This window comes from Tupaia chinensis, unplaced genomic scaffold, assembly GCF_000334495.1.
Source record: "Tupaia chinensis unplaced genomic scaffold, TupChi_1.0 Scaffold000117_2, whole genome shotgun sequence".
In the NCBI taxonomy this organism is placed as follows: domain Eukaryota; kingdom Metazoa; phylum Chordata; class Mammalia; order Scandentia; family Tupaiidae; genus Tupaia; species Tupaia belangeri.
Window position 1 is genome coordinate 7,819,072 of NW_006159583.1, and position 12,597 is coordinate 7,831,668.

Below are 12,597 nucleotides of genomic sequence, written 5' to 3' on the forward strand. Positions count from 1 at the left end.
CCACAATAAAAAAAAATCCAAAAAAAAAAAAAAAAAAAAAAGAAAGAGAGAACTTAAAAACTGTTTAAAAGTATCAGAAATAATCATTAGTGATACCTCTTTACCCCCCCCCTTTCCGAACTAAGTCCTAATTCAGTAAAACTCTTCAGTATATGAACAGTAAAGGCAATCTATCCTACCTGCTTAATATTAAACTGTATCCCAATATGGATTTGATGATGGAGAATCAAGAAGAACAAGTCCCTCTTGGGGCTGGTGGCATGGTGATTAAGGGCGCTGGACTCCCACATGGTCAACTGCAGTTCAAGTCCAGAACCTGGCGGCTTGCTTTCTCATTTTCCCTGTCTCTCGCTCTCATTCTGTCTCTCTGGCCAAATTTAAACAAACAAGCAAATAAATAAATAAAGTTAAATAAAAATAATTCTTAAAAAAAAAGTCACTCTAGATATATATATATCTTCTGGTGTTAGAATGCCTCACTTTACTCATTTCCTCAATCATAGTTGATTCTTACACCAAACCTTTCTTTTGGAAGGACGCTTAACTTCTAAATCCTCAGAACACTAGAAAAGGAGATAAGTAGGTAGTATCAAAGTGACTATTACTGCTATTTTTCAGACAGGGTAAATAGACCAAAAGGCAAAGTCTCATAAAATGTCTGTGAAAGAAACCACAAAGAGAATGAAGTTGATGGATTTCCAATCTTGTTTTGTCACCCCTCACCCAATCTAACATAGTCAACTGAAAACCCTTCCTGTATTTGCACAGAGGTATGTGAGCGAGTGCATATTAGATTCAATTGGCAGTGATTCTGGAGAAGAACCTACATAACAGCTGTTTAGATTTAGCAACACTATAAATAATTTTATCTTCATAAACAGAAAACGGATGCTGGGTCTTCGAAGAAGAAAAAGAATTCCTATCATTTCTGTTTGTAAATCAACATCTATGGTGTGTTATTATCTATAGGTAAACAAATGTCTCAGACCAGACCCAAGTCACCCACAGAAACCAGCAGCTTCTTTAGTTATTATTCCTCAAAGACTTACGGATGTTTTGTTGTATTTTCTAGTCCCTCCTTCATCTTTGGGGCACAGGTCAAGACACCACAATCTTGAGGCTAAGATTTAGGGTAATATGTTTACACCGCTGCTCCCATTCCCATAAACAAATTTAAATGACATTGCAATCTGAATATTTTTGGAAAAGGCCTGGGGAAAAGGTCTTTGCTCTAAAAAGAATTAGTAGCTAAAACAGGACACAATAAAGAGTTCCTCATTCAGAAAAACCTAGCTAATTCAGAACATTCTGAATAAAATTAAGTGCATGAGCTTTCTGCCAAGAAAAAAGTGTAGAAATCAATTGTATGTATAAATTTTCAGTAAAGATATACAGAGTCTGGGTTAGTTAATTATTCCATTCCTCTTTAGTAACTTAAATGGCAAGCATGTGTTCAATCTGTATAGTCTGACGACAGAAAGGGCCACTACAGGGATAGAAATCTTCCAAGCTAGATTTGGTTTTTGGCAGAATTTCACATGGCCTGTGGCTAGTTTTCTAAAATTAAGTGTTCCTTTCTTCTATCTCTAATTATTTAGATGAATCAAATTGTAGCGAAAACAAGCACGTCATCTCAGACTTCATAATACTGGGTGTAGTCAAACATATAATTTACAACAGGAAGTACATCTTAAACTTTCATAAAAGGTACAAACTGACGTCAGGCCAATGTAAATCCAAATCGATTATGTCACTCAGGCCCTGTGCCATAGGACAAGCAATTCAAACTTTGTTGGAGTCTTGATCACCTCATCCATAAAATAGGAATAATACTACTTATTTATCATGCTAAATAAAATGGACTATGTCACCATATCCACCATCTTAGACACTCCAAAATTGGCAGCTATTATTAGTAGTCATGAGATAAATACATTACTTATCTAGTAGATGTATGAAATACCCTTTAGAATATTATACACTCCTACACTGTGGGTTCTATTACACTTCCTTTCAAAGGCTGGCTAGTAGGAGCTACCTACATAAATATTTGTTCATTTAACTTAAAGATATCTCTTCTTCAAAACAAGTTATTCTAGATTTTCTCCACAGCTTCCATATCCTGTGCTTTATTTATGAATCTCATTGATATCTTTTGAATCTGTTTCCCACTAAATGGCACAAAACTGCAGAATGAGAAACTCAAAAAATAAAATGAAATAAGCAAAATTAAAAATTGAAAACAAAACCTTTCTGACTATAGAAAAACAAAAGAGCCTCCACTGGATATAAAAACAGGAGACTCTTAAGCAGGCAAAACTGTCTCCAGATGATTGGTTGTGGAGTCTGGGACATTGTGTCAAGAAGGAAAGAAAATAAGACAGGGTTAATGGCTACATCTGCAATGGGGAGTGATAAACAATGTAAGCTAATTTCAAGCTTAACTCTAAGGAAGTCATACCTAGTTAGCAGCAGAGCCAGGACTAGACCCAAGGTCATAGATCTGTACAGCAATGGCTCAGTTAACAGGTCATTACAATTCATAGTACTCTAAGTTCTGAACAAGGCTGCCTCCAGCTGAGAGCTTTACTAAGTTCCTTCATACCTCCAGAGATCTGTTTCCTTTCTCGCAAATGGAGAGTATTGGACTGGATGAATTCCCAGGTTACTGCCAACTTTAATACTCTATGGACATAAGATGCTGCTGTTTTTTTGTTTGTTTATTTGTTTTTGCCATAGGGCACATGCACTCACCTGAGATAGATAGATAAACAGATACAGTGAAAGAAATAGTAAGAAATCATCCTCCAGGGGATGGCCATGCCACAATCCTTTCTCCTCCATATTCTTTCTAGAATTTGGGGCATGTACACACATGGGCCCAGCATGATTTTCAAGCCACCAGGTCCAGGACCCAAATCATGTTTGACCATGTGGGAGCTAGCACCTTAACCATCATGCCACCTACTGGCCCCATAACCTTCTATAAAGCATTACTTGATTATTCAAATAATAAGGCCTTGCATTTTTCATGGTAATTTAGAGCTTACAAGAACTTTGGCAGTAGAAGAAAAAGTATAAAAGCATGGTAGCAAGAACATGATATAGGTTGAAATAGAAGACTAAAAGGCCAGGAACACTTTGAGCTTTGCAAATTTGAAAGTCTGTATTCTTCTCAAGATCTGGGAAGTTTCAGCCATTATTTAAACAAGTTTTCTTTCCTTTCCTTTTTATTCTTCTATGGGATTCTCATAATACATATATTTGTTCACTTGATAGTGTCTCTTAAGTCTTTTTCACTCCTTTTTTCCTTTTGTTCCACTAACTAGCATCAAATGACTTACATTTTAGTTAGCTGATTCTTCTACATGATTAAATCATCACTTTTATCACTTTGTACACACACACACATATATTTGTCCATTTTATCTCAAAAGAGCTGGAAAATTATTTTTTTAAAAAAGGAAAAATGAGACATTTAAGGTTTGAGATAGACCTGAAAATGTAGATTATTGGCAGATGAAGATGGGGCGAATGTGATGAAATCCTCTCATCCATGCCCTAAACTGCTCCTTAGGCCTTCAATTATATTATTTTCTTTAACTTTAGATAGATAAATGAGTATCATTCTTTAAGCTGATTAGGTATTATTCTAAGAGAGTTTCTAGCCTTTTTGTCTTCATCAATAACCATATAAAGAAAATACACTAAAATTTCAATGAGAAGTTTCAGTTTAATGAAAAAAGAGAGAGAGAGAGAGAGAAACCTCTATAACTAGAAAAATGTACTCAGTTCTTTTAGACTTGGATTTTGAAAATACACATAGCAACGTCTTGCAAGGAAATAAAGTACTAGCCTACATTTTGTTTTAGCTTTTTACTATATGCTGTGCAACTAGAAAATAAAATACAATTCATGCTTTTCAGTTTTAATAATACTTACATAAAGACAATATTCCAAACAAACCAAAAAATCTGAACCTGGGCAATTTAAAGCAGTTAGGCTGGTGAAAGAGTACTCCTGATTTGTTTTTATTTTATAAGACTTCCAAAGATTATATATGCATCCTCATAAACACAGAAACTAGTTGAAATTTTCCCTTGATCTTTAGGGCTAAATAAAATTTAGATGAGGAGCCCCGAAACCTACCACCTATCTTTTTATAATCCACGCAAGCCAAATGGTATCAGTTATTTGAAAGTATAACCCACAAGATTGCCAAGAAGCTAGTCTAGGTTGAAGGGATAATTTTCCTAATGATGGCTAGAAGAGAAAATGGGAAGGGGTGGGATGGGTAATAGGGTTTGGCAGATGGAAAGAGAGAAGATGTAGACCAACTAGTGGAATGTGTAATCTTACTATACCAGGGTTTACACAAGAATGCTGACTTTGGAAGAGTTGCTATCTGACAAGTAACCAGGTTACTTGTGGACTTCTCAAGCTTCTAGTCATATGGAGAGGTTTACAGTGTGATAAGATGTGTTAAATAAGATCTTTATCTTAAAAGTTAATAAATTAAAAAAATACCCATTTCCCTAAAAAATATGTAGTAATTTGTCAGTTGATTAGGTTAATAAAGGGGTACAAGACAAAAATAGAAATTATGCTTGGAGTCCATCTTGTTTCCTCTCTGCCAGATGGATGAAAAGTGAACCAATCAATAAGCCATATGTTTGGATTTTTTTTCTGCACTGGAGATAACCAGTCAAGTTACCACAATCAGGAATATCTTTCCTGCAGTAGCCCAGGATTTCCTGAGCACATCGGTACTCGTTGATATATTCAAGCTTTTCTTTTTGTCTCTGGAAATAATGGGGAGCTACTCAGGTATTTTTTTCCCATGCCCTCAGACCTAACTAACTCTAACCCTTTGTCCTCAACAGAGCCTGGCAGATAGTTGTGAGGTGGCAGTTACCCCTGCACACATCACAGCAAGCCAGGAAAAGGGGACTTTGTTCCTTTCCCCTAAGCAGGAAGCACCAGAAAGGGATGTTTGCTCCCTCTCTGCACCCTTTTACTGGTCTTCCCACAGGTAGAGAGGCTAATCTGATTGCTCCGGGTGTGACATTTGGGGGGACATATTTCCTCATGGAAAATGAGTTAGACATGAGTGGTGTCACCTTCCTCTTTCACTTCCTGTGACCAGGAGGCCTTCATATTAGGGTGGAAAGAATTTCCCTGCAGGTAGAGAAAAGGGCCATTTTCTCTGCCTCTTTTCCAGCCCACTCTCGTGCCTGAGTTAGTGAGGCTATATCTGCCTTTTGGAGTTTTTAAATTTTTTCCAGGAATTTAAGCAGAAATCTGAAGTGGAACTAACCAACTCACACAGTAGCAAATATGAAGTGGAGCAACGATACTGGCTTCAGTTGTCTGGGTTCAGTGACCTGCTGAAATGTCATACGTAAGCTAAGCCTCACTGCAAATGATCCTTTTCTGGCAGTGATCACACTGGACATCACTCCTAGCATAGTAGAATCATGTTAGGGAGAATGAAAAAAGTGAGCACCACTTCTTACAGTGTTCCTCCTACTGTCAATCTCTCTGCCCACATGTTACATGAAGCAGAGAGCACCACTAATCAGCCCAAGACAGACCACTCTCTTTGCCAACTACAGCCAACCTCACCAGCACAGCAGGATCTGTGGCTCTAGTAGCCTGGACCCCTGTAGAGGAATCCAGCTCTGGCAGTGGTACTGGAGAGAGTAATAAGACCTCTTGCTGGAGGAAGGAAGGAAGTTGGGTGAATGAATGGGTGAGTGGCAAGGGTCACTTGCAAAGAGAAAAGGAGTGATAAAGAAAGAAGAGCTCAATTTAGGAAGCTGCTTCCACCCTGACTCCCAAAGTTGCCTGCTGCCTAGGGTAAGCCATTTACCTTGCAGTTGCGGTTAAGCCAATGGGGTGAGAGCTATATTCTCACTTTGTCCTTCCTGCGGACGGAGTGTCAAGCACCAAGGTTCCTGGTTCCTTATCCACTCAACCACCCCCTCCACTCTTTCTACTCTCCCTTCTTGACCTTCTTCTTATGCTTCTTTTTCTTCTTCTTTGCTGCCTTGCTGTCTTTCAACATGCACCTTGCCCTCTTGCCTTTATCACTGAGTCAGATGATTTCCAGTCTCTATGTTTCTTTTTCTTCTTTCTTTTTCTTCATTTCTTTCTCTCTTTTTCTAGGAGAATTCCTTGTGGGGTCAGGTTTCTCAAATTCTTCTAACTCTGCCTCTTCCTTCTCCTCCTTCTCATCCAATATCAGAGAGTCTTTGGTCTCTACTGGTTGCATGAAACAATCTTTGGCAAAGTGGCCTTACAGTCACACTCCTTGTAGGTAGTGCTCAGGACAGCCACAAGGGTAATACTCTGCCTGATATAATCCTTGAAGGACCGTCTCCATCTCTCTTCTTGCTCATTGATAACATTGTTGGGATCAAGGTCTTTCCCAAGTCCTTGGTTGATTACTTTCATGAAGAGGGATATTTTTGTTCTATCATTTTTCATCTCTCAGCCAGTCAACCTCACTCACAGTGTGTCTCCCACATCTACTATCTCAGAAGGCTTATCCATCCCACAGGATAACATGTGAGTTCCATGGACCAGACCTTGCTCCTGATAACCTAGGATTTTTATAACCCCTCCATAGTCTGTCATTATAACAACCTCTCCTTGGAAACTAGTGTAGAGAAGAGGCAGTTTCCCATGGTCTCAGGCCTTACTGAATCCATCCTTAAAGTTCTATGGCTTCTCGATTTCTCTTCTGCTAAAATTAATTCATGTGTCCACAGCTGGGAACTCAGGGACTGCCTTCCACCCCTAATTACCAGGACCTGCACTCCCGAAGCATAGGCTCAAACTGCACGACAGAGGCATTGCTTCCTAACTTGGGCAGCAATCCACCTCCAGTCTTCCGCATGCTTACTCTGTGTCAGCTCCAGTTCACCTTTTTAGAGCTTTAATCCACAGAATGTAGAGCAGGAAGACCCACAATAGCCTCAAGCCTATTAGCCAACACAGTTAACTGGGAGCTTTGCATTTTAGGTATTGTAGCACGCTTTCCTAGATTAATAAAGAGAAAGCTCAATGTCCATTTGACTAGGAATTTCTCTGCATACTCAGTTAGCTAGATACCCAAATGCAATTAGAGTGTTTTGAACTCTTAAGAGACAAAGAGGTATGGACTCTGAGCCTGGTATTTTGTTACCTATAGAAACCTGGGTCTCAAAGTAAAAGGAAGAGAACTCTAAAATGACTCGCATGGTATGCAGTACAAACTAAGTCTTAAAGAGCCCCTCCAGCCAAAGTCACATTCTCACCAGTGTTCTCCTATAGTCTGTGCTTACTGCCCTTTAGAACATGCCATTTTTCTTTTAAACAATAACAGGCCTAATGAACAAAGAGACAGAATGTATGAAAAAAAAGATCTTCCCATAAGGAGAGGACGATCAAATTATATTTTGTTTTTCAGTGATGGGCACTTACACTATTCTCTCACGCGAATTATGGGATACTCTGACTCCAGTTGATTTTCTTAGGTATTATTTTGACTGCCATTGCCTGGAAGTAGCTTATTTTCATAACAGAGATTTTTTTTTTTTGTAATCAAATGTTCCTCTCCCTCCTCCTAGTAGTGTGCTATTCCCTCATTTTTCATCTCATTTGCCCTCCTATGCATCCACCCACAAGACACATACATACAAAGTTTTCTTGCAGTTCAGACAAGTTGAAAGGATTTGGAGATACAAGTTAGTGACAGCTGAAAATTAGCAAGTTCATTTCCTATTTATCAGATTTGTACAGGGCATCATCAGTTTTAAAAACTAAGAAATGTCTTCCAAGTGCATTTTATTTCACTGCTCTATTACCCTCAGGCTTCTTTTAAGTGTATAGCTTATCAGGTTGGTTGACTTTTCAAATTTGGTTACCCACTGATCTCTGGAAGAGTAAGAAACTTTCCTATTTGGGACCATACATCTGGTCTATATTGCCATCTCTACTATTGTATCTGTGGTTTTTATCCACCTTAAGGAATAAATAAGCATACAGTATGTACTCAATTTAGTTTGTATTATAGTTAATGTAATAAGCATAAGTTAATAAACTTAGTGTATATAATATCCTCCTTTGAAAAATTATTGTGATTCAATGAATAAATTAGAACACCATAAACTTTTATAATTTTGTATGTACTTAAAAGGAATTTGCATTTTCTAGTTGTCAGGTATAGTGTTATATAATGTTCATTAGATAAAGTTTTATGGATTCTGTTACCTAAACATTTACGCATAGTTATAGATTCATTGTTTAATAAATCAAGACTTAAAAGTACAAAAGTCTACCATTGCAATGATGAATTTGTTGATTTCTTGTTTTAGTTCCATCACTTTTGTTTCTCATATTTTAAGAAATATGAGAATTGAGGCATAATTGAAGCATAAAATTTTAAAATTGTCGTTTCCTTCTGGTGATTTACTTTCCTAGGCAAATAGAAGTTATTTAAGTTTGTAGAACACTGAAATAACATGATTAAATCCAGTCACCCCATTTGGCCTGATTTAGTAGAGACATTCTTTGCATTTTCATTCATTTGATTCTAACTTGTTTTATTGAAACAGGAAGCCCATCCGAGAAGTGAGAATAGTTTATCTCTAGGTAATATATTAAGACCTGATTTTTCATGACCTCAAGGAAAAATAACCAAGTTGGTTTGGCTGCTAATAGACTCTTGCTTTGAAAGCTATCAACTTTTATTGTAAAATAAAAAATATTAGACCTCATTTGGTGTCAAGGCTGGTAAAATGATAAAGAGGTTATAAGAAATATAAAGACAAATAAGTTTTGGGTTTGTTGTTTTTGGTTTAGTTTGTGAGGTCAAAGAGAAAATTAGTATATAATAATTCATTTTTCAAATATGTCACTGCAGAACTTGAAATAGTCCTAGAGTATCCAAAGGGATCTATCAAGCAAGCAGTTCAAAGGCAACAAGAGCTTAGGTGAATTTTCAATGACTGAAAAACTCAAAAAGATAAATAATTTCTTCTATCAATGGGCATTAACAATAATAATTATAACCATAGATTCTTGGAAAGTGTGTTGAACATCGCCAGATTTAGTTTCTAGGAAAAGGAACTCTGGCCACCACATGAAAGAGAACCTGGAATGGGAAAGAACCTAGACGTAGGCATCTCCAGTATTAACAAATATCTGTCTACAATGATGAGGAACTAAATAAAAAGTTGGCCTTGTTTGTTCAGTGTGGTGACTGACTTTGAGACTCATTGTAAGGGAAAATTTCTCGATTTGGACAATGGAAATATTTGGACCAGAAAATAAGAGAAGGGGAAGATAGAAGATGTTTTTATGGTATCTAACATAGGAGACCAGGTGGGTACACACTATTAACCATCCCAGGCCCATGTCAAGAATCTCCTTTATTCCTTTTCCTTTCCCAGTGCCGTGTACCACATTCTTCCTATGCTCTGACAGGTTTCATAGATTTTAGACCTAATATCATCTTGCTGGGAAGAAGAGAATAAATCACTTCCCTTCTTAGATATCTATAATTCCTAGTCCACAAATAAATTTCTTGTAATGGTGGAAAAGGAAACCTAACAAATATTATCCTGGGACTAAGAATAGTGACTCACTACCAACTCGTGATCCTACTGTTTAACTCCAACACTCATTGTCTCATTAGTCTTCACAGTTCTTACAGTTCTCTATCTCCCCAAGTGGAAAGTAATACAGATTGGCTCTTCTGACTCCATTTTAGCCCACTCATTTACTTTTAAACTTCCTTGTACCATATTTTATAGCATGTCAGAAGCTGAAAAGCAAAATGCCTTGGAGTGTTTCTCAGGTTTTCTTATAGCCCTAATTCCTTCCAAGGCCTAGATTCTACTAAACAGCACTAACCATGCAATATTTGGAAGGCAGAGGTGAAAATCAGTGTTAGGGCATTTATGCCACCTCTGCTATTTCTAATAGTATTATTGCAGTGGTGACACTTGGTTTTACTGTGTTTTGCACAGAAATTGTTGCATAGGTTCTGCCGTAGGTTGAATTGTGCCTTCCCTCCCCTTGAAATGTTTAAGTCCTACCTCTGAGTACCTATAGATACAACTTTATTTGGAAATAATGTCTTTGCTAATGGACTAGTTGAGGTCATTAAGGTGGGTTGTAATCCAACATGACTTGTGTCCTTAGGAAAAAGCAAAACTTGGGCACAGAGACAGACACACACAGAGGAGGAAGGCCATATGAACATGAAAGTAGAGATGGGGCTGATGTGTCTACAGCCAAGGAAGGCCAAGGATTATCAGAAAATCACCAGAAGTTGGGAGAGACACTGAAACGGATTATCCCGCATGACCTTCAGAAGGAACCAACTCTGATGACACCTTGCACTGGGAGTTCTAGCCTCCAGCACTGTGAGATGTAAGATGTCTTTTGTTTAAGCCCCCAGTTTGGGTCCTTGGCTACCACAGCCCTGACAAAAGGATACAGGTTCTGTTCTGACCCTCAGTTTTTCAGGTGTTGAGAGACAGAAGGTAGGGAAAAGGAAACCTCTATTTTGATGTTATATAGTAGAGTATTCTTAGAGTCAGCAGTTATGATTTTAGTTTCATGATTTCCTAGTTTCTTTACTATATCTTTCAGGCAACAACTACCTAGATAGGCCAATTCAGGCAGGCCAACTTAACTTATAAATTTGTTTCTTCCCCTCCATGAATTAAGTCACTTTCTCCTAAAACTAGGTCCAATGGATTCTGTTATCTGTAGCATGCATGCGTCCTGTATCCTAACTAAAGGACATAATGATACCCCCAAATGTATTGATGATTCTTGCTCACAAGAAAAAAAAAACATTTTAATTTTTTTCTTTGAGCAATATATTAGTAGTAATGGGTCTATTGCAAGTGTGAATGAACCAAAACAGTATGAAATTAGATAATCAACCTAATATGCCCACAAATCTTTACAAAAAGTCTATTATCTTTATATATTTCTGTATTTTTAAGAAGAACTCTGGCTTTTCTGTAGTAGTACATTAATTGTCTTTTCTTAACTAGGTAAAATGTGGGAAATTAGACAGGGAGAAGAGTAGGTGGGTGGATAAGGATGCAGTTTGTAAATATCAGCATAGACAGTGTAAACTTTGTTAGTCATGTAGAATTTTTGGCAATCTTTGGTTTCAGAAACCTCCTGTTAAGACTGTATATAATGATATAAAACTTCAGAGAGAAGCCAGCCACTAAATGTGAGGCTTAAGTCCTATAATGGTTGGTATTCAACTCTGTAAACAATGTGAAGATACAAAATTAAAACATATAACAATATTGTTAATAATCAAACATTTAGAGTTGTTTTTTTTTTTTTTCCAAGACCATAATGCTTACTGAGGTCAGACCTTTTTAACTCTGAATGGATAAACCAAGTCTCAGAAAAGTTAAGTGATTTACCCAAAGTCAAGTGAATAGTGATTTACTTGAAGGACAAAAAAGCAAACCCTGTATAAGGCATGATTATTTACCTCAAAGTCTTCAGAAAGCATATTTAAAAAGCCAGTGTGTACTAACATTTGATAGATGTGCACAGAGAAATTCAGGAAAACTCCTCTTTCTCTCATGCAGGCAGCCCCGACTCAGATGAACAAAGAACACTGTACAGAGAGTGAAGTTGAGCCTTGAAGGTCTAGCTCAACACCATTGCTGCCAAGGGCCTTTTCTAATCCCTAGTACACATTTCTGCCTCTGGACTCTCCGAGTACTTTGTTTTCCTGTTAGGATGGTTATCACGTATTTGTTTAGCAAACCCTTACACAGCACTTATCTAGTGCCAATCACTGTTCCAAGTGCTTTCCTCAAATTAATCTGTGTGATAAATACCACTATTACCCCCATTTTATAGAGGAGGACCTGAGGGACAGAGATAGTAGATAATGCTGCCAATGTAGAGCAGGATTCAAATCAGGGTAGTCCAGGCCAAAGTCCATGATTTCACCCATGCTCTACATCCTTTAACCATGCTAAAGCTATAGGCATACACTCTCAACTTTCTCTTCTAGTCTGCAAGCTTCTTGAGAAAAGAGTTTATTCTGATTCTTATCTATATCCACATTTAAAACAGTGCCAGTGTCCAGCTATGGTGGTACAGGCAGTAGGGAGCAGCTTGAAACAATGGAGCCGTGTGAAAAGACCCCGGGTTTGATTCTAAGGTTGATCTGAACATTCTAGGTGCACCCACACCTGTGATCCTGGCTGGCTAGAAGGCTAGAGGAAGGATTGTGGCATGATAATAAATAAATGTTAAAAATAAAATAGTCTCTGGAACAGACTTAGAAATCAAATCATTAACTAAAGACATGAGTAAACAAATTGGTGGCTAAGGGATAAGAGCTTCTAGGATTAGACAGTAAGAATGCCGCCGTGATAAACACATGGTGGTGGTGTTGAACACTGTCTTTTCTCTTTGGTCACTTCAGTCCCAAGCAGTCTCTGCGTACTATTTGGCACAGGTTTCTATGCTTTGATTTATTAAAAATGGATGAATTGTAGGAAAAGTAGCCCATTGCCAGATGTGATGCAGCAATGTGACCATGTTGCTCTCTTT

General features: G+C 37.7%; 1 pseudogene; it reads right to left on the reverse strand.

The window, feature by feature from the left end:
- Positions 1 to 5,973: 5,973 nt before the first annotated feature.
- Positions 5,974 to 6,713, reverse strand: LOC102493198 (nucleolar protein of 40 kDa-like; annotated as a pseudogene).
- Between the last annotated feature and the right edge of the window lie 5,884 nt (positions 6,714 to 12,597).